The sequence below is a fragment of the Epargyreus clarus genome, unplaced genomic scaffold (assembly GCF_041222505.1).
Source record: "Epargyreus clarus isolate Ecla_fem2 unplaced genomic scaffold, WU_Ecla_fem_2.2 ptg000014l, whole genome shotgun sequence".
NCBI lineage: Eukaryota > Metazoa > Arthropoda > Insecta > Lepidoptera > Hesperiidae > Epargyreus > Epargyreus clarus.
This window is the reverse complement of record NW_027332222.1, coordinates 15,519,751-15,544,071: the sequence shown is the minus strand read 5'-3', so window position 1 is coordinate 15,544,071 and position 24,321 is coordinate 15,519,751. Positions and strand designations below refer to the sequence as shown.

The following is a 24,321-nucleotide window of genomic DNA, read 5'->3' as shown; positions in this document are numbered from 1 at the left end:
TTTCTGGTTGAATTAAGAATGAAGCATTAGGAAATAAAATGTCAATTTTAATTGAATTATTTATATATATCTTGAACGATCTCTTTTTATCCTAAGAAACATACTAAAAATAAATTAATAATAGTGATTTTTTTTAAGTTACATCATTGTTGGCAAATGTTTTAGTAATTTTGTTCATACATTTAAAAAAGGCTCCCAACATTTTAAAATAAATCCTATTACAGAAGTTATAAGCGACACTAAAACTACAAGACATAAGTGCATACATTTTGTGTAACCGAGAACAAATTGTAGAAATTATATGATAATCATTAATATAACAACTACATCAGATTATCAATCAAATTTTTTTGGTACCTTACATTTATGTATTTATCGGGAATCAGGATTGATTCCTGATAAATACATACAACAAGATATCCATATTAGGTTTACAATTTTACATCACAGACGGCATATTATCAAATTAGTAGTGTTTGTGTTTGTTTGGTATGAAACGGGAGTGTGAGGAAGGTCTAACATCTACAGCGTGCTCTCATTCCACAAACGAAAGTTACAGTACGGTACGGTTTTATTGCGCGTTAATCTTACCAATTACGTACAACCGAAGCATCAGAACAGCCTCTTTACTCATGAATGAACAACGAAGTTCGTGGTAGGTTTAAAAAAAAAATAACTTTTTACATATTTTTGTAAGCATTTGGCAATTTTACATATAGGAATTTTTATGACTGGAAGTTTAAGGAGTTTTTTTTTATAATATAAGAGTAGCAGATGAGCATGCAGTCCACCTGATGGTAAGTGGCTACTGCCGCCCATGGACATCTGTAATCAACCCCAGATAGGATTAGATATTCCTACCTGAGGTCGGCCACAGAATCGCCGCTACCTCTGAGGACTAAGCTGGAACGCCTCGGAAAAGTCGCAACGCGCTAAGAGGACTCCGGTTGCGTTCCTTTGGAGATCCCGGAGCCCTCTACGCAGCGCTGAGGACGGCCACCGGGGGGGTTTTAGTGTGGTAAAAATCCCACATAACCCTGCGTCGCTCCCACGGCGCCGGGTACCTTTTGAAGGTTTCCCCCTCGTGAACAAAAAAAAAACAAATTATACGAAAAAATAAAACCACGAAAAGAAATATATGTAAGTAACATACCAAAAACGCCTGTATTTATATTTAACGACAGTATACACGAACGGAGCTGTATGCGAAGCTTGTTAAAAGAAAGTTGAGAACCACTGCCTAATTCACCTAATTGTCTGTATAATGCTAGTTGTTAAATCTGAACTTACCAATTAAAATTAGTTACACCGAAATCAAATTCAATAAGGCGTTTCGTTTGTAAGAGCGTGTCGGCGTCTTTTAACTATTAATCATGACTGTCTGTCTGTCTGTTGAAGTTAACTATTAGCTAGTTACTTGTTAGTTAACGATGTATCACACACGATGTGATGTGTAAAATGTTTATGTTTGGCGTTTTTATTGCGTTTTTTGTTCGCTTATCTGGTTATCCCAAGGTGTACTTTTGGTCCCATACTATTCTTACTAGATTTAAGTAGTTTGCTATAATATGCTATATTTCATTTGAGTGTGCCAAAATCTTTGCAGATAAAAATAATTTTACTCACTGAAACTAAGAAAAATCTATGTGAATCAGAGTAGAAGGTAGGTAATAGGTTACAAAGCAGCTTAGATAGAGCATGATTACTTGTAATTAAACTAATGAATATTTTATTGAATGTAAACCGGTTTAATTAGTTTCACTCCTCCTGGGTATTAGGCATAAGAGAGAGATGGTCCAGGAGACGAGACGATCGCCATGAAAGGAAAATTATCAACAAGATGCTTTAACATACTCCTAAATTCAGATTAGACATTAAGTACCTACTGTCCATACAAAAATATTGTTTTGAACCGCTTAAAGTCCTTCGATATAATTTAACAATCGTTGCCGTAAAAACCCGGAACTGCTATGCATACTCACCAAATTTGAAACATGTAACAACAGTTGTACAAATTCCGCGTGCATACATTACTGGCATACGTGTAGCGGAGAAGATAACAACCGTGACGACTGACACGACGTGACCGCGGGTGACGTGACGTCGGGGCACAAGAAATACTGTTTTATTAGAGATAGTTGTTAGCTCAGAATTAGTAGAGTTCTATGAATCATCAGAAATTAGTAAATCGTCCTTCAGATACTAGTCACTAATATTTTTCGAACTTCACCTGCCGAGCCGAAGTGACATACCGGTATGACACGCGAAGAGTTTTAGATTTGTTCCCCGGCCAATCAGAAATCTAAATAATGAATCTAGATTTCTGTTCTGGGTCTGGTTGTTTGTATATTCTTTTTTGCATGCCCATAAAGAAATAAATATAAATAAATAAATAAAAATAAATAAATAACACCCGCGATTCAGGGAATCTAAGTATAGAGCTGTGAGTGTAGAAAGCGTCTTGTAACCTATAAAATCCTTATCAAATCCTGGCTAAGTACAATATCATTAACTATTTGTACTTGAGTTGAATTGTAAATATATTTTTGCACTTACTATTGACAACTGTATATCAATACACAATTCATATTTAATATCAATATACAATTGTATATCTGTAGCAATACTTGATACTTAAACTTTTAAAAAGCTTTCTGATTCTGAGAAGAAATCTGGTTCCAACTTTGACAGTAATGGATTAATTTAACTCAAATGATCGATTTTTCTCATTTGTTTCGAAACTTGAAAGTTGCTCAACGGAGAAAGGTTAAAAGACAACCCATAAGACTTTATTAAATATAAATACCAAATTAACCTCATTACTATTGAATTAAATTGAAAATTGATCAGCGGAAACAAAACTGATGTAGATGAGAATAAAACTGGACTGTATCAAATTTAGTGGAACGGGTTGCAATATAAATTGAATTCACAATTCACACCGATTAATAATTCCATTATAACTTAAATTGCCAACCAGAATAGAATTCAAGTCTGTCGCAGAATTCATTTGTGGACTCGAGTAGGTACCTAAGGATTTACTTGAGTTTTGTTTATCCAAGATCTAATTTATTGCAACTGCTATCTTAGCCTACTGGAAACACTAAAAGGTTATGTATGCACACTCAGTCAATTCCTGTCTCTTATACCATTATTTAAGGTAATTTAATGGCAAATTTTGGTTTATAAATAACATTTGGTTGAGCTATAGTACTGTAGTTCTTGCTGCAGCATACTATGCTCCCACAATCAATGGCAATTCTTGCAGAGAGAATCGTACCTGACGTGAGGCAGAAAAAGAAACAAATGAGCTCATTTGATCACGATATTTATTTCATACAAAACAAAGTTTTTCGCAATTAAATTTATAACAAGTGCAGTGCACATGAAAACTGATAAGAACGCTTTGAAAAATAAATTATCCTAGGATCCGTTGTGCTCCAAGTACTAACTAAAGAAGACAAGAGAGGCGCTGCTCTTATAAAGCAGAAATAAGGTTCACATGTGCTAGGTGAACATCAGCTACAAACTGCTGTAACAGCAACTTCAATTACAGCCAACAACAACAACCAACAACAACCAACAACAACCAACCAACCAACCAACCAACTTCAAGACCAACAGCTATACTATGATATCTGTTTACCTTTAGTGACTTAAAACAATCTCTGGAAAACTTTTTCATCTTTGCCATCAAAGAAAACACAGTTGTAAATTACATTAAGACTCCTTTTTTAGTTGTACATTTGTACATTATGACCTTACAATACCTGTCTTACGTATGATTTACAGGTTCATTGTATTACATTCACGTCACAATTACATCTCGTTAGGACATAAAGCGAAAGCTTAAACAATGACAATAATTGAAGTCGCATTGCTAAGTACAAACGTACTTACTATAATACATATTATTATCAGGCGCGCCGTGGGAACATTCACGGGAGGCGTAACTCGATTATCCATCTCTTTTTCTCTCATTACAAAATGCTATCCTTGTCCCCTTCGTCCAAAATTCGTGACTGTACGATTTGGTCTGAGAAACACGAGAGCAATTTGAGCGTTTTTGTTTCAGATGAAGATGCAATAACTGATGTAGTTTTTACAAGGTGTAGGAAGTTGATGCGCATTCCTAGGGACCGTGCATTATTCTAGCCTCGCTTATTTCTTGATGGACGATGACTTGAATATGGCAGACAGATACTTGAAGGTTTCTTAATCTACCTACCTTAATATTTTCATTTATAACATTATAATATATTTGAAATAAAATGTTTTGACACATTAATCAACATAATGATCACAGTAGGACAGTCTCTCGTCTCAGTATGAGAGTAAAAACGGTTTAAATTTATGCCATAAGCCACCACTGTCCCTGTGGCGCAGAGGATAGCGCGTTGGACTTCTAATCCAAAGGTCGTGGGTTCGATCCCCACCAGGGATGTTGTGAGTATCTGACGTACTATTTTGTAACCATAACTTTAGTTATTTTGTTCTTGTGTCGGAACCGAATATCGTCCACCGAGACAAAGTTCGACCGGGGCATTCAGCTTAGAGGATTTCGATGATGTTTCTTTAGAAATCCCAGAATCATCACAATCACAATCCACCACGATTACCAAATGCATATTAGTGTCTTCACACACATTTTACCACTTTTTTCAGTCATGTAGGTTTCTTCTCGTTTTTTTTGTAAAGCAAAATAAAATTAATTTTTGATACGCACATAGCTTGTAAAACATCCTCGGGATTATAAGTTTAAGGTTATGATTGCCTATTTATGATAATAGTCACAAATGGTTGGCGAGGAGAATACCGGAATCCAATTATTTATTAATCTATGTCATATCTAATCAAGATGCGTACATGCGTAGTTCCCAAATCAGTCATATTTTGTATATTTTTTGTGAAATTTATAGCAAGTAAACGTTTAATAATTGGACAGTAACAAATTTCATACTGTCAATGATTATTATACTCTACCATATTTGGATCACAACTGGTTGTCTGTAGTTATTAATTTAATTGGGCTTCTGTGCTTTCCTTTACGTTTTTGTCAACTGAATAACTGCATGAGTGCTCAGTTTTTATCAAAATCAACTTCGTAAGTGGTATGTTATGTTAAATTTGTTCCCTCATACTAATTATCATAATTTTGTAATCTGTAAGTTTATAAAATTGGTTTTGTAATGCAGAGTTTACTATACAGAGTACACTGTTTTTTTCTCCAATCAAAAACAACTTGCGAAATGCAATTGTGCTACGAATAGTTAGGACAAAAACTTATAATTTATATAAAAACTAGCTGACCCGGCAAACGTTGTGGTGCCATATAAATAAAAAATGGTAAGGGTGAACAACCCTTATCACTTAGAGATATAAAAATAGATAGTAGCCGATTCTCAGACCTACTGAATATGCATATAAAATTTTGTGAAAATCAGTAAAGCCGTTTCGGAGGAGTACGGTAACTAACATTGTGACACGAGAATTTTACATATAGGATAAGACGAATACTTTAAAGAACTACATTAAATTATGTTCTGTACACTGATACAAAAAAATGACGTACATATTTGACTTCTTAATTGCAATATCCATAAAGTAAATAACTATAGATACGAAGATACATGCCTATTAAAATAACTTAGATAATAACTCAATCTGTTAATCGAAGGTAGACAATTCATACCCAACGTTTAAATTTCGAATAAACAAACATAAAAACCATATAGATTCCGTTTAAACGATCGTATTTCGGAAATAGGAAACTACTTCTACATCATTAGAACCTTGGTGAGGTATTTATCGAATACTTCTGACTAATGGACTTAATGCAATTTAAAACGTTTTAAGTTATTCTATTTAATGGCAGCGGTATGGTTTTTTACCCTACAGCGGAGGGAAATGTGTTTTGAGTATTTATTAACTATGCATGTCTAATTATTTAGAACACTCTGAACGACTTTACGGATTTTACACATACGGTATCGTTGGATTTGTTTTATTATGGGATTGACATATATATTTTTTTATAACAGGAGTAGCAGACGAGCATGCAGTCCACCTGATGGTAAGTGGCTACTGTCGCCAATGAACATCTGTAATCATCCCCAGATAGGATTAGATATTACTACCTGAGGTCGGCCACAGGTGCGCCGCTACCCCTGAGGACTAAGCTGGAACGCCTCGGAAAGGTCTGTCTCCCTTACCACACCCTTCAAACCGGAACACAGCAGCGCCTTACACTGCTGTTATCTTTTGTAGTATGCATATAAGCGACAGATACTTTGTTTCTGTAAAATCTCGCCATTGATTATTATTTGTAATATTATTTCAGCGTTATCTTACAATAATAATAAATTAGGTGCACATTTATTGTTACAGATCGATAAGGCGAAAAAGTATAGTTAAATCTCTTGATTTGTGGAACGCAAAAGTTAAGCAATGATATGCAAAAACATTACAAATTATGAAATGTGATCTGATAAATAAATAAATCAGTTTTTTTTTTACAATGAATAAGACTGAAGGAATTCGAATAACTTAGTATTTCATTATTATTTGTCAATGTTTATATCCCAGAATAATGGCAACAAAACCTTATTATTATAATAACATAAACAATAGCACAATTGTTTAGATTAGTCTACATTAGTAAGAATCAACATCGGAGCTAGAATCATAAGCGCCCCTGGCTAGATTAGAATTTAGTTTCACTAGCAATATTGAAAGTTTGCGCACCGAGATATTTTCTACTTAGGAAATAATTAATCTAATTAAAAATTAAAGCGTGGTAAAACGTTTTCCTTTTATCACGATTTTTCCTTCACCGTTATAGCAAGAATTAATTTCTAATAACATAACTTAGAATACTCAGTTGCATGGGATTAGAACACCAGGTATCTTAGGACACAAAAATACATTGAAATAAATCTAACCACCACCGCATACGAGTTCATAAATAAAATAACAATGCATACAAATCATATTTTATGGCTATTATGACACTTGTTATGTTAAAAAGTCGCCTCCCACGTAATCAATTCTTCTGGGGACGGGTCCCAATTCCAACATCATTCATTGGACATTAGGCTATGTTCATTGGGACGACACGACACGACACGGCACGACGCGGCACCGACATCACGTAATATCTAAGTAGACGCTGTAAGTGTATGTAAATACTTCAGTCTCTTACACTAACTCTAAGTGTCGTAAGTGTCGGTGCCGTGCCGTATCGTATTGTCCCAATGTTGAAGATCCCGTTGGATATGGTCACCGTTTCGACATTGTTTACGATCGGTACGATCTCTATATTATCGTAGAGTCTATGATTAATTGATCACCTTTCTTACCACCTATGCACTTCTCTATAAAACATTTCTTTTAATAAAAATATTCAGACACGGGTTGGAAAAGTGTCACCCAGGGCTATTACCAATGGGTAAACTGGTAAACTGTTGTAAAATATTATGTAAGATATCAATCAATCCGAGATAGTCATCAGTCATAAGGCATTGTTTTCGTCTAATTAGTATGTTAAGTTATTTAATAAGAGTTTCTCTACTTTTGTTTTCTTGTTACGGATTGAACATTCAATAGCGATTTTAAATTTAATAAATAATGTACTCTTTAAGACACTAAAATATTTTTTTATTCACTAATCACACAAAACTGAGTAATCTATTATTGTTTATGTACGTAATTCTCACGGGGCATTATCGTCATATTTAAAACTAAGTCATAATAAACGAAATTATGGAATAATATCACCTATATACCCATTTGCATATTAATCAGAATGTACATAGACATGTGCAATCTATACAATCATACTAGGTAGATACTTCAAAACAATATTATGTCATCTACTTTGATTAGATTTATAACTGTCGTCATCTATGGAAATACAAAGGAACCTTGACTCCAGTACTAATAAGTACATACTTACATTATGGTGAACATGACGAATATTTTCATTGGTTGCCGTGAAATAAGTAAGTTGTTTTCTTCGTACTTGCCTACATTATTAAAACGGATATTTTCGAATTTACTAGCTATAGGTAAGACTGAGAAAGTATTATCATAATCGTTAAATACTTACAGCAAAACCTTACGACTAAGCAAGCTTCAATTTCAGTCTGCATAATGCGATATATCAAAAAGCGTAACAAATTCAATACGGAAGCGAAATTCAAGAGCAATATGCCACACATTAGCGTCTATGTACTGTCATTACCATGTCTAAAGAAGCCTAGAATCTAGAATCGATTGTAATACCTTTCCGGACGCAATCATTTGAAGACGGCGAGCCAAAGGAGGCTAAACTATCGTTGTGGCGCGAAAACCGGCAGTCCGACACCGTTCGGCCAGCTGTGCGCATGTGTGCCGCCATCTTGTTCTCGGTTGCTATAGTGACGTGATTGTAATCAAATATAGAACGAATTTTACGACAATAAACAAAGTGTCTGTGGTTTATTTCCGGTGTATGTTTAAAATATTATGGTGAGTGTTTTTAGTTTTATTTAAAAAAGTGTGAACAATAGTAAATTGTTGATTAAAAACGTGTTACTTTCAAGAAGTATTTCTGCTGACTCGAAATTGCGCTTTATGTTTTGTTTTTACCTACAATCGTAAAAATACACACTCTAATGTAATTTGACTTATGTTGTGAAAATAGGTACTTGTCTGTCTCAAACAACTAAATTAGTTTCTTTTTAAGATACATGATATTGGGTTTTCTGAACAAGAATTCACCATTAAAAATTCCCATTTACCAATACTTTAGTTAGTTAGTTTTAGTAGAGTTTACTGTTGGAGTCTGGCCTTAAAAACATTACAGAAGTTACAATCTGACTATTTACACGCTTAGACCTTCGTTCAGCTACATTTAAAGGAACTTGCAGGCCATCTGATGGTAAGCTACTCACTGCTGGTTTGCTATTCATGGACATCTGTAATTAACCCAAAAAGAGTTGCAGTAGCACATCATGATACTACAGATGCGTATATTAATTAAATAACCATGATTCGCACAACTGTCTTCGACGGCTAAGCGTTGAATGGGACATGTTTGCCCTGAAGCTTTCTTTCGGGGTAACGAAAAAAAATATAGTGTCGAATAGATAACCTCTCTTCTTTTTGGAAGTCGGTTAATAAAGGTTGATCACATTTTTACTAATCCTAAAGGCGAATGGTCACTGAAACGTTTCCTATTTGTACTAGTCTTGAAAATGAGATTCAGAAATATTTGTAGAGTTATCGTCTGATTCCATTTTAATGTCTGTCTAAGTTTGATACGTGTTTTAATTGTAGATAATAATATTTTTATTATTATCTACAATTAAATTATTCACAAAATGCTTCTAATGAAATCCCCCATTTCTTACATGCATACATATTTTAGTTCGTAAACTATTGGAAGCACAGCCTCGATTCATGTCCTGTTACATAACATTTATTTTACATCTTCTGTACATCACTAGAACCTTACAATTCAAGTTTAGTACATCACTATTTTCAGTTGTCAAAAGCCGAAAAAAAATGTCAGAATAATAATCTCGAATTTACAAGTTTACGACTTTTATACTCTACTTTATGATACTGTTTAAGATATACCATGGAGTTATCGGAACTTATGTAAACCGACAATTCCCCAACTCGAATCCTTTGCAAAACCATGTTTCTGAACGTACAAATTTGGTCAGCAATGAGACCTTATAAGTGCAGTCGTGCACTCACGTCGGTCGCGCGACATCCTCTTAGATTTACGAGTTTCTCAGATCACAAAAAGCATGAAGTCAGTCCAAAAGTCTCCCAAGGTATAATATTCTACAAGCTCAATTCCTCAAGCCACAAATATTTATTTAAAAAACTTTAATATTGTCTTAGGAACCTTATTGTCGTATAGAATGTCGTCCTAAAATATTTATAACTTATGAGTAAACACTCATAAATTTTATAAACCAAATACTTATATTAAGCATTAGAAAATATTTTATAGACCTATTCAATATTTCCCTATAAGGTAGGTAATGCAATAATATTATTGGTAGGTACCAATAATATTATTGCATTTTTTTTAAATTAAAACTTATAAACATATAATATAATATAATTATAAACGTTATACACGCGTAAAATATAAACAAAACATGCGGAAAAACCCAGAACTATATCTATAATCGAATCGGTACTACTACTCGTAAAGTAGTATTTTAACATAATAGTCTCTCTGAAAAATATATAAAATAATCTGTAGGATACGGTAAAATAACAAGTCAACTTTTTTATTTGTAAAATGCATAGATTTATGAACGGGTGTGTTAATATTAATTGGGTACTAGGCGTGAATATATTGATACGACCTACATATACTAATATGTATATATACACTTTTTTATATTTTTAATCATAATAAACATTAAGATTGTTTCAATTACCTATATGGTGAGTAAATAGGAAAGTTAACGGGTATTTTACCATACACATGCCACTTGTAAACATTTAAATAATTCTCACCAAATACTGCATATAGATGCAATAAAATTGTGCATTTTCCACTTTTTAACTTATTCACGCTTGGTACGGAATTATAATTACGGACAGTGTAATACATATTTTCAACTTCACAATCAATGTCCCTGTGGCGCAGAGGATAGCGCGTTGGACTTCTAATCCAAAGGTCGTGGGTTCGATCCCCACCAGGGATGTGTCTTGGTATGAAATGAGGCATTATTTTGTTAAGATAACTATAATTTTGTCACGATTTTTAAAAGTAGTATTAAAAATTAAAAAGTAGATAATGTTTTTATTTATTCAAAAACAGTATTAGCTGTCATTGTACATAAAAATATCTAAAACAAAGAACTTACCGTATAAAAAATATTTATAGGGAAATTTATTTAAATAAATTACTTAAAACATTTATTAATTTGGCTATATATTGCAGTTATATTACATAAATATGTTTCAAAGCTATTTTTATTATTCCTAAAGTGGACAAATATCGATTGTAGGTACTCGTACAAATAAATTATTATGTTCTTAAATGTACATTCTAGAATATCATCTATTATTATAAGTTGAAATAATAATAGAGGATAATAGTAGGTACTCATAAAGTTAATAATGTTAACCTTTTTTATATATATAATATGGGAGTATCAGAAGAGTATGAACTCCAGTTGATGGTAAGTGGCTACTGCCGCCCATGGACATCTGTAATCAACCCCAGATACGACCTACCTACCTACCTAGATAGGATATATTCTTACCTGGAGTTGGCCAAGCTGAAAAGCCTCAATAAAGTACTCGTATGTCTTCCTTATCACACCCTTTAAACCTGAACACAGCAGCGCTGTTATTAGGCAGAAATAGGTAGTGGTGTCACCGAAGTCGACCCACAAAGGGTTCTTCCTTCATTTACAATTACCTTCAAACATATTGACACCCTATTGATATATAGGGCAATTATGAACGGAATGCAATTACAGTACTAATTACGAAGTAGTTAGTAGCACGTGTTTTAATCAACCTAGTGGCCTTACCGTTTAAATGGTTCGTAACTAGATCGTTTTCATCTCATTATGAATGTCAATTTGATGGTCACTGCTACAATGCTGAAATTATTGGCTGCTAGATAGGAAATATGTAGAACAACCGGAGTCCACTTGGCGCGTTGCCCCGTCGGGCTCCGCCCAGGTGAGCTTGAAACTCACCACACCATCTGGTGTTCACACATACGAGTACCGCCGTCCATCCCGGGTTTGCTGGCCGGGCGGTTCGAGCTCCCACTCTTGCCGTCCGCAACCCCGGAAGCCCCCTTTTAGTCGCCTCTTACGACAGGCAGGGGATACCGTAGCCCTATTCTGGTCCCGGAACTACAGGGACAAGAATAAGGTAGTTATAAAGTATTTAAGTTACCGTGTCTACATTAATATTATAAAGAGGAAAACTTTGTTATTTTGTTTGGTTGTAATGAATAGGCTCAAAAATTACTGGACCGATTTTAAAAATTCTTTCACCATTCGAAAGCTACATTGTCTGCGAGTAACATAGGCTATATTTTATATGAAATATATTTGATAAATAGATTTTGAGGCGGTACAAAGTTTGCCGGGTCTGCTAGTTATGTATAAGGGTACTTATCTATCTAAAAGTTCTGACTGTGGACGGGCTATGTTGGCACGTCATATGTACGAGCATGCGATTGTGGGCCACACTCTCATCTCCAACATTTCACGACCCATCAGGCTGGATTATCTGATGGCCACCCGCTTTTTGCGAACTTGAAGGCCAGATGTCCTCCAACCACCAGGAGAACTCAATCTTCTACTGCAAGTTTACCATAAATCTAAGTCCAAAGGCTGCGCAGGTGTTACCGCGGCCAGAAACATCGGCGAGCAGAGTACTCACAGAGGAAATTGCCCGGATTAGGAGTGGTCACGTCATTACAGTTAGCAAGTTAACCATAACTATAACAATATCAAGTTTAAATCTAAGGTTTGTTTTCTGATTGAACCTCTTAATATCCCATAACGCCATTAGAAAAATATAATTTATATGATGGTTATTTATTGAGGAAGATATTAGGCTTTAATTAATTAAAATCGGTTTATTATAACTGAAGATACAGCTTGACCGCTCTTTTTTATATGTGAAGTTTGGGGCGAAAAGAAGTAGGAACATTGGTAGTTAAAGTATTGTGGTTATTTTTAACGATTTAGAAACCGCGTATCACTGCATAGATAGCTTGAATATGAATTGCCTTCCTGTGTAGTCGACTGTCGCCTAGAATAGTACCACTTACTCCCTTCCTATGGATACAGTAGGTGGGATTAAATGCAGGAGGTGTCCAGGAAGTGATGTTATCATTTCTGACCGCCACTAGAAGTAGAAAACGTTATAAGTTTGTGTTATTCCTAGTTTTTACTCGCAGCTTCGTTCGCGTTCACAAGATTTTATCTATCCCTCGGGGAAAGAAGTTTTATTGGGGATAAAAGAAACCCTTTCTCCCTTTCTGGACCCCTGTAAACATGTGTACAAAATTTCATGACATTTTTTTTGTAATTTAGGAGGAAATAAATTCACATTCACATTTTTAATATTAGTTAGCATTTGTATATTGCAGGAGATTTATATAGGACCGATTTACTTATATGTATATATCTTAAAATTATTTTAATGAAATGTATCGCATGTGACAAAGCATTCGTATTACGTAGAATTCTGCCAACATAAATTCTCGCATAATTTAATTTAAATTCTTAAATTAAATTATGCGAGAATTAATTTATTTAATTCAAAACGGTTTATTATTTAAACAAAAACAAATTATATATACAGTTACTTGAAATAATTACGTCGTACGGTATTTTTACGTCAAATAGTACATCGTATATTTAGCAAGTAGAAATTAAGAAGTCGAAAGATAATAAAAATGTTCATTTATAAACAAGGATTTTATAAAATTTTATTCGAATTTCACTATCTGTCTGAACTGTCTGATAGGCAGGCTGGCATGCCGAGAATTAATGGATGAGGAAATAAATAAAGACTCGCTCAGCACTTACTTAAATTGTTTTTGAAAATGTACCTACACTTAAAAATATATATTTACCTTACATACCTTGCTTAAATTACCTTAAATTGCTTGCATCTTAAAAAAATATTTAACTATTAGATACTTATCAATTATCGTAACAGTCTGTCAATTTCCGTATCGGTATTATAACTGTTTTATTTGGCCATTCGAAGACATAGATCTCTTACATTCTGTTTCGCGCCAGAATTCCTTTTATTCCACTTTCTTTTTTGTTGTACATACAGCCAGTAAAATATATGGCCAGGATTATTTTTCAAAAGAAATTTTTGAAACAGTTATATATTTATTTTTGCAATGTTTATCGAAATATTAAAATAGATAAAAGAATCTTTGCACTGGATTCTTTATATATCTTTATATATATATATTACCTGTAATAGATATTTAAGTCACATAATGTAAAATTTTAAACCTAAGAACGTGTAAAATCGTCGTCGCTAAATAAAGTTGACAAATATCTTTATTTTATAGCGAACACATTTTAATAAAACTAAAAGCTTGTATAATATGAAGAATAAAATCGTAAACGTAGCCACAATATAAGAAAACAAACATAATATTAACTAGAATGGACCAAATTAAATATACATTTGCGTGTTAATTTCATATGAATCTCAGTTCAAGGTTAGCGGTATAAAGTTCTTAACCGGTTATTCGATTGTTCTGTAGTATACTGATGTATTATGTAATTATCTGTATTTCCTTATAAGGCGTCTTCGTCGTAGATTTAGAGTGATGGAAAGGAATCGCCTTGAAAAAATCGATATTATGACAATGAGATGTGTGCGCACTTAATTTACGACAATACATATGTAAAAAATAATCATATTTCGATAAAACGCTGTTCTAAAACTGGTGATTTTCAAAATATTCAGAGACATAGAATGGGTTAGATATGCCTAAATCATTATTTTTGCATGGCACATAGGTAATATTATTACTATAGGATATCATTTAAACGGTTGAGGATCTTGAGTGGTTACTATTTTAATTACAAGTTTATTATAATATCGGTAAGGAATATTAATTTTTTTAACTGTATAACCAATAACATGTATATTTTCAAAATGTACAAATACTGTAGATATCAATAAAAACTGCGCCACATGTCTTTCATTCTAGGGCACATATATCGATTTATATCTATGGTCTCGATATTTTTTCTAATAATTTATGTAAACATTTGTAGCGTGAAGACGTTGTTTTTATGAGCTCAAACTACGCCTCTGTTTTATTTATTGTCTATTGTTTATGGTAGTGTTTTGCACGTGGAATCAATACATAAAAACAAACATAGTTCACGACAATGATTTTGACAATAAACTATTAAATTTGTATTCCATAATGATTCAAACCCTAAGGTTTGTTTAAAAAGGGCTACTGTTATCGGAAAGGTATTAACAGTTTTATTTATTTGAAGTGATTATGCACGTTAGATTGCTATTTATTACGTAAAAAAAGAAAAATACAGAGCCATAATAAGTTACATAGCTCATAAGACCGAGAAGCCATCGCAAAAACAAAAAAAAACATAGTGCCTAATGTCATTATGTCAAATGTTGACAACTATATGAGGTCTAATGTCATTATGACAGTTGTTAACAGATATATAAGTTGCACTCCACATTCCAAGTATGTAGGTAAAACCGCGATCATCCTGACATACTTCCAAGCGATTAAGTGTATGCAATTGGCACACACAGTGACACACACATTGCAATACAAAGCCGTAGGGAAAACTTAACTGTGTCGATGAGATAATCTCCTTAACATATTTTCCTCGTACGCAGGCAAAGAAATGAAATGCCTAAGAGGGAGCCCCCTGGCTCTTTTTGTTCTGTTGTGTAGCTTTAAAAAGTTTATTTTTCATGGATTCCTAAACGGATAAAAAGGTTTGTTTAACAAGAATCTGATAGAGTCAGGACGACCGTTCAGTAACTCTATAAATACGTCATGAAATAAAAATATTCCCGTTTTCCGATATAAATTTAATAAAAGTAGATTTCAAGAAAGAAATAAAGTTTCTGCCTTATCGTCATGATTAATTATCGTAATTTCCCTTTTGTTAATTACACAGTATTAAAAAACTATTTTTTTTTAATACTTTGTCTTTTTTTTTGGAATCTAGAAATGATATCAATTTAATGGATTATAACCGATTTTTTATTATTTACATTAAAATACCGAATTTTGAAAATTTGGAGAATTTGACAACTGCGCTTACAAGTACCTACTGTTTATTCTATTTTGAGAAGATTCCAAAAAATCTAATATTAATTATAATAAAATTACCCGTATCGGTAATATAATCTACTGTATTTTTTTACAAAATGTAAAAAAGAAAAAAAGATGGTAAGTAGGTCAGACAAGGAAAACTAAATCACTCTTTGCGTAATCTTTGCGTTTTCCTTGTACGTAACCATACGTGAAATACCCAAGAGGCACCATGCACTGTGATTGTTTTCTTAAGGTCGTCCTACATTGATTCGACCTCTACGCCGCAGGACTACCAATGCAAGTGTCAGCTATTATAGAGCCGGGATAGATTGTCGCCTTGCGATGCAATCTCTTCTTCCATTACGACAGTACGAGAACGTAGAAGTCACAATCTCGTAGCAAAGCAAAGGGCAAAACTATTTGGTCTAATACATAGTCTAATTCCCATGAATACTGATCGTTCTTATAATTTTTTTGTTATCGAATGTTCAAAATTTAATTAATTATTATTGCCTCGAAAATTGTCTTTCGAAGTTGTTATTTCATTTCCCAAGATGTTCTTATTTCAACCCTATTATCATATTTTAAAGGTGCTAGAATCCATTTTGGTTCGACTTCGGAGGCACTACCGCCAGAACTATTTCTACGTAAGGGACAATCGCTGCTGAGTTCCGTTAGAAAAGTGTGGAAAGGGAAACATCTGAGGCGTTTCTATTTAGTCCTCAAGGGTTGCAACGCATCTGTGGCCAACCTCAAATAGAAATCGAATCCTATCTGAGGTTAATAATAGTTGTCTATGGGCAGCAGTACCTATTTCCCATGACGTGACAGCATCGTTTGCTACTTCAAAACAATAAAAAAAATCTCTGGAAAATCTAAATATTATATACTAGATGACCCGGTGAACTTCGTACCACCTAATTATGAGTGACTATCTGTACCTCGTGGTTTCACTCGTGTAATTTATGTATTATGTCCATAAACTACTAGTAAATATTAGGAAATGGCCACAGGAGAACAGGAAAATCTATATATATAAAAGAAAGTCGTGTTAGTTACACCATTTATAACTCAAGAATGACTGAACCGAGTTGGCTGAAATTTGGTGGAGAGGTAGCTTAGAACCAGGAGACGGACATAGGATACTTTTTATCCCGTTCGACCGCGTTTCCTTGAAGTCATTTTATAACTCAAGAACGGTTGAACCGATTTAGCTGAAAATTGGTAAAGAGGTAGATTAGAACCAGGAAACGGACATAGGATACTTTTTATCCCGTTCGACCGCGTTTCCGTGAAGTCATTTAATAACTCAAGAACGGCTGAACCGATTTCACTGAAAATTAATCGCGAGGTAGCTTAGAAGCAGGAAAAGGACATAGGATACTTTTTATCCCGTTCGACCGCGTTTTCGTGAAGCATTTTATAACTCAACAACGGCTGAACCAATTTGACTGAAAATTGGTGGAGAGGTAGCTTAGAACCAGGAGACGGACATAGGATACTTTTTATCCTGTTCGACCGCGTTTCCGTGAATAAATAAGAGTTGAAAGTTTGTATTAAAGTCCCCCAGTTTTGATGCAAATCTATATAAAAATTGGTATTTGGGATTTCGATAGAAAGTAATTAAATATCTATTTTACGATATTTGCAAAATCAACCCTTAAGATGGTTAAGTAGGGGTTGGAATTTTATTTTAAAATCCGTTAATTTGGAAGCAAAGACTGTTAAAATTTGCATTTGGCTTTAGAAGACACTTCGTTTAGAAGTCGGCAGATTTTGAAGCAAAGTCTATGAAAATTGGAATTTAGCTTTTTGATTCAAAATAATAGAACACATTTTTCACCGTTTTTGGAAAATCAACCCTTAGGGTCGTTTAATCGGTCGTTAATTTGGAGCACTAAGAAAATTATCATAAGACATAATGAAGCATCTGAGTCACTGTTTGTTTTTTTAGATCAAAACAAAGTAAAAAATAATTCGAACGAAATATATTGAGCGCCGACTTCAGAAATATGTACTAAACCAACATTTATTTGAATTATTTTTTACTATGTAGGGACATAGAAGTCGGTTGTATTTTTTGTTAAAAATTTTTTTACCCTTTTTAGTGATGACATAATAACATTTATATTAATACAATATAAAATTGTATAAACGTGATCATGAATTAAGATAAGGTCTGAATTTACATTGATTGGAACCGCCCGCTCGCAGGGCGCTTCCGCGCCCTGCCCGCTTAGTTTTATATTGTCTTATGTGTTCCAACCTAACCTAACTAAATAGTCAATGATGAACTGGCTTTGCGATTTCATTAGAACCTCCTACACCAAATATCTTCAAACACGACTCAATTATTCCCATCGGTTGAGGAGTTACATATTTTGTCTCCGAGCCACATCATCAGACCCTTAAATAGTCAATGATGAAGTGACTTTGCAATTTTGTTAGAACTTACACTAAATATCTTCAAACACAACTCAAATATCCCCATCGGTTGAGGAGTTACATATTTTGTCTCCGAGCCACATTATCAGACCCTTAAATAGTCAATGATGAACTGACTTTGTAATTTCATTAGAACCTACAATAAAAAATATCACAATAAAAAAAGAATTATTAAAATCGGTTCACTAACGGCGGAGTAATTCGTGTACATACATAAAAAAAAGATACCGGCCGAATTGATAACCACCTCCTTTTTGAAGTCGGTAAAAAAATAACAGAGTGCAGAGAGGTAGAGTGAATTTTATTTAATTGTATTTTTTATTTTCCTGTTCTCCTGTGGCCATTTCCTAATATTTACCAGTAGTTTATGGACATAATACATAAATTACACGAGTGAAACCACGAGGTACAGATAGTCACTCATAATTAGGTGGTACGAAGTTCACCGGGTCATCTAGTAAAAAATACAATTAAATAAAATTCACTCTACCTCTCTGCACTCTGTTATTTTTTTACCGACTTCAAAAAGGAGGTGGTTATCAATTCGGCCGGTATCTTTTTTTTATGTATGTACACGAATTACTCCGCCGTTAGTGAACCGATTTTAATAATTCTTTTTTTATTGTGATATTTTTTATTGTAGGTTCTAATGAAATTACAAAGTCAGTTCATCATTGACTATTTAAGGGTCTGATAATGTGGCTCGGAGACAAAATATGTAACTCCTCAACCGATGGGGATATTTGAGTTGTGTTTGAAGATATTTAGTGTAAGTTCTAACAAAATTGCAAAGTCACTTCATCATTGACTATTTAAGGGTCTGATGATGTGGCTCGGAGACAAAATATGTAACTCCTCAACCGATGGGAATAATTGAGTCGTGTTTGAAGATATTTGGTGTAGGAGGTTCTAATGAAATCGCAAAGCCAGTTCATCATTGACTATTTAGTTAGGTTAGGTTGGAACACATAAGACAATATAAAACTAAGCGGGCAGGGCGCGGAAGCGCCCTGCGAGCGGGCGGTTCCAATCAATGTAAATTCAGACCTTATCTTAATTCATGATCACGTTTATACAATTTTATATTGTATTAATATAAATGTTATTATGTCATCACTAAAAAGGGTAAAAAAATTTTTAACAAAAAATACAACCGACTTCTATGTCCCTACATAGTAAAAAATAATTCAAATAAATGTTGGTTTAGTACATATTTCTGAAGTCGGCGCTCAATATATTTCGTTCGAATTATTTTTTACTTTGTTTTGATCTAAAAAAACAAACAGTGACTCAGATGCTTCATTATGTCTTATGATAATTTTCTTAGTGCTCCAAATTAACGACCGATTAAACGACCCTAAGGGTTGATTTTCCAAAAACGGTGAAAAATGTGTTCTATTATTTTGAATCAAAAAGCTAAATTCCAATTTTCATAGACTTTGCTTCAAAATCTGCCGACTTCTAAACGAAGTGTCTTCTAAAGCCAAATGCAAATTTTAACAGTCTTTGCTTCCAAATTAACGGATTTTAAAATAAAATTCCAACCCCTACTTAACCATCTTAAGGGTTGATTTTGCAAATATCGTAAAATAGATATTTAATTACTTTCTATCGAAATCCCAAATACCAATTTTTATATAGATTTGCATCAAAACTGGGGGACTTTAATACAAACTTTCAACTCTTATTTATTCACGGAAACGCGGTCGAACAGGATAAAAAGTATCCTATGTCCGTCTCCTGGTTCTAAGCTACCTCTCCACCAATTTTCAGTCAAATTGGTTCAGCCGTTGTTGAGTTATAAAATGCTTCACGAAAACGCGGTCGAACGGGATAAAAAGTATCCTATGTCCTTTTCCTGCTTCTAAGCTACCTCGCGATTAATTTTCAGTGAAATCGGTTCAGCCGTTCTTGAGTTATTAAATGACTTCACGGAAACGCGGTCGAACGGGATAAAAAGTATCCTATGTCCGTTTCCTGGTTCTAATCTACCTCTTTACCAATTTTCAGCTAAATCGGTTCAACCGTTCTTGAGTTATAAAATGACTTCAAGGAAACGCGGTCGAACGGGATAAAAAGTATCCTATGTCCGTCTCCTGGTTCTAAGCTACCTCTCCACCAAATTTCAGCCAACTCGGTTCAGTCATTCTTGAGTTATAAATGGTGTAACTAACACGACTTTCTTTTATATATATAGATATAGAAGATATATAATCCTGAATCTTAGTATAATTTCTGCTATTTAGTGCGAATTCTCGTCCATATTGCATATAGGCAATCATATTCTTGTTTTCTAAAGAAATGACCGACTGATGAGCCACTGTAGCGTCTGCAGAACTCGTTCAAGGTCACAGATAGCTGGAGTGCCGTTATGCGTATCCTGTTAGTGGAACGACTACTAGAATTAATTGGTATTGACAGCACCACTTGAACTAATCCACTGAATTAAGCTAGGCTTTGTATGCCAGCTAATCAACGCTAGTTTTGTTCGAAGCGTTTATACAGTAAACTCTAAAATTACCTTTGAATATAAGAAATGCTTTGAAACTTGAAAACTATGTGCGCGCGATAGATACTGATAGATACTGGTATACTATCGTTTGAGCAGTTGGTAGTTAAACCGATTAAGTAGTGGTCAAGGCGACTTTCCAAGTTGCTCGGCGACTATTTTGTAGCGTAGCATCTATACAGACCATAAGGTCTACGTATAAACGTAAACTGGTATAGTCCGCGCCAAACGAGCAGGTGTAGTCATACAATTTGCTATGGCGACGCGATTCATTTCTTTATTCAGAGCGAACTAGCAGTATTACGCGGACTATAACAGATTTTACGAATAATATCCAGAAGTACCGCTCGTCGGTCGGTCAAATTAAAATTCCGAGCAGATTAAGCGACTCACTTCAGTAGAAAAACGACAATTTGTGACCTACGCAACTCACTCAGACCAATGTGTGGTCGGCCTATGTGTTAGTGTTGTTAGCCAGATGTTTTTGCTACCGTTTCCACAACATATCTGTGCCCTGTTCTAAATCGCGATCGGCTGACTAATCAACAAGTGGGAGCGATTCATCGGGTTATCACAATTAGGTGAGAGATAAGCATCCTTATCATCCGTAGTACTACGGCCATTCTAGTTCTTTGTTGTTCTGTGGTTAGTATGAGTTATTTTATTGTTATTTTCCGCAAAAGGTAGTCGGTTTTTGCGAATAAACTGATAAGATTATAAATGTGTGTCTGTGTTTCTTCGTGACATTAATTAGTGTACTTATAAATGGCGTAGTAGGTAGCGAGTTTTACTTATTATTTTGTTTTGAAACTATCCATAGTTTAGTTAGTATTTGTGCAAATCGCTTACAAGTTGTTTTGTTGTGTGTGAAGTGTGTGGTTGGAAATAGGAAACCATCACGGAACACTTGGTTTATGCTTTAATTGACAGTTTTTGGAATAATAAAGGTGAGTTATATACACTAACTTTGAAAAATGTTAGTTTCAACTAAGAGTTAGTTACTGATGTCAGTCATGCACATAGAGACTGAAGTTTCTTATCAGTAGCGTCGCTGTTATCAAATGCATTGTGTTAGGGCGTTGCGTTTTTGTAGTGTGTAATTTTTGTATTGTATAAGCTATATGAAAAATTTTAGACTTATAAAATGACTTTTTGATTAAATTGCAGTCAGATAATCTGCACGCTCGTTGACACTTTCATCTTACAAGAACCCGTTCATTCAAAGTATTTTTGAGCTTACCAAATAAGTAAGGAATGGAAGTTTACAGAAAGTTATCGGTTACCTGCTATGGTATTTGTCTCTACTTTTTAGATTATTAAGGTGTAACCGATGATTAGTTATAAGTTACAACTTGTAACTTGTAACGGGGTTAGAAAATTTGTTTTATCACCCTCTTAAAAACAAAAGCAGTGCTTAACACTTCTGTTTTACGGCAAAAACTGGTGTAACCATAGTCGCATATAGATTCTTTCATAGACGATACGTGACGAGCTCTACCACCTTCAAACCTACGAGTAAACTTACTATTTACTTACTTACTTACATATTTAAGTACTTACTTATTTACTTACTTTATTACTTATGTACTTACTACGAACTTGAGAAACGCCACAAAAGCCATGCAATGAACGCCATCAAAACAATTGGGGACCTTGTATCAATAATTGAGTGAATTTCGAGTGCATATGCAACGTAGCCTCGTGTCCGCATCGTACCTGTCGCCTGCCGGTATTGTTTGGCGAATGGTGACTCATTCGTTCTTAGGGTCCTTACACATGAGGCGTTTTTCAGGTTTATATCTCCAAAATGTCTACTTTTATTATTTTTAAAATCATCATCATCATCAACCCATTACTGTCCCACTGCTGGGCACGGGTCTCCTCTCATAATGAGAAGGATTAGGCCATAGTTCACCGCACTGGCCAAGTGCGTATTGGTAGACTTCACATACCTTTGAGATTTTTTTTATAAATCTCTCAGGTATGCAGGTTTCCTCATGATGTTTTTCTTCACCGTTTAAGCAAGTGATAATTAATTTCTAATACGCACATAAATTTGAAAATCAGAGGTGCGTGCCTGGGATTTGAACCTCGGACCCCTCGATCGAGAGGCCGCGTTTCTTAACCATTAGGCTATCACTGCTATTAAAATATATCAAGATAATTTTATATATAAATTTCTCGTGTCACAATGTTAGTAACCGTACTCCTCCGAAACGGCTTTACCGATTTTCACCAAATTTTATATGCATATTCTGTAGGTCTGAGAATCGGCTACTATCGATTTTTCATACTCCTCAGTGATAAGGGTTGTTCACCCTAACATTTTTTTATTTATATGGCAACACAACCTTTGCCGGGTCAGCTAGTTTTAAAATAATTCCTTTCTTTTTTAAAAAAACAAAGGCTAGTTGTTTTTCTTTTCAAACACCTAATTAAATAAGTCCGCGCCCTATCATAAAATCAATGCCTTAATAAAATACAATAACGTAACTTATACTTCCTCAAAATTAATATTCTACAATAATAAATTTAATAAATAGGGTTCTTACTTCCTACTGTACAATACTTTGTTATCTTTTTCCTACTGCGAATAATGATAGAAATCATAATAAAGCTATAATAAAGTTAATAGCTGTTGATTTCTATCATACATTTTTGTTTCTAACGTCATAACGTTTCAACGTTCAAATGTCATAGATAAATCTATGACATTTGAACCTTTAATATTATAACATACTGATATTTAAAATATTAGAATCATTTGGTGGTCTAAAACTTAATCTACTTGGTGCCTACGAATATTTTAAGCAGTTATTTATTTAGATTACATTTTACTCTAAATAAATACTACAAGTAGGTATATGTCTGTCTGTGCCTTAAATGTGCTTATTATAACTGTATGAAAAAAATGTCTTGTTACCGGTAAAAACTGAAGTTAATACCCCTCAAAGAAGAACACAGCAGCGTTCAAATTTTCAAAACTGTGTTATAAAATAATACTTGTATCGGTGGTATCACTAAAATACAACCATGGCTCTTTCCACAACTTTTGAGCGTAAATTCTTTAGTTGTTTACTTGGAACAAAAAAACGCAGCGTTTTCAACGCCCAGCTAGACAGCCGTACAGTGTGTAAAAGCCTAACCTCGGCCTCGTGGTGGCCGTGGCGGGTGTCGTAACAGTTGACATCGTGTGGGGCGCCGGTTTTCGACGGTGGATTCAGTTTCACGGTGATACTTGTTTTATTTTTGGTTGCCTTCAAGGATCCTGTGCCCTTTATGTGTTTCTGATCGAGTTTTATTGTATGTATGTATGTCTTGAGTTTATTTTAAATGTCAATATTACTTGTAGCTTAACAGTATAGATAGAGTCTACATATTTTGACGACCCGCGTGGTGTAGCTATGACCATAACAATCTGACACACGGTTGGTTCCGGGTTCGATCTTCGAGCAGAGTTCATAAACATGATTCATATGTAATGGGGAACTTACTTTAATTACGTTTGTGTATTCATCTTTGCGTGTGTCCATAGCACTCA

At 34.3% G+C, this 24,321-nt stretch overlaps 1 protein-coding gene and 2 non-coding genes across 3 annotated transcripts in view; all 3 read left to right on the top strand.

The window, feature by feature from the left end:
- The first annotated feature begins 4,371 nt into the window (after positions 1 to 4,371).
- Positions 4,372 to 4,444, top strand: TRNAR-UCU (transfer RNA arginine (anticodon UCU)). The gene has a single exon. It is a non-coding gene; the product is annotated as a tRNA-Arg (tRNA).
- A 3,855-nt stretch (positions 4,445 to 8,299) lies between these two features.
- Positions 8,300 to 24,321, top strand: part of LOC140746984 (uncharacterized) — a 181,928-nt gene continuing 165,906 nt past the window's right edge. The window contains exon 1 of the mRNA XM_073079192.1: positions 8,300 to 8,508. The gene's annotated coding sequence lies outside the window, so the exon portion shown is untranslated. The remainder of the gene's footprint in view (positions 8,509 to 24,321) is intronic.
- On the top strand, positions 10,643 to 10,715 carry TRNAR-UCU (transfer RNA arginine (anticodon UCU)). Its single transcript has one exon. It is a non-coding gene; the product is annotated as a tRNA-Arg (tRNA).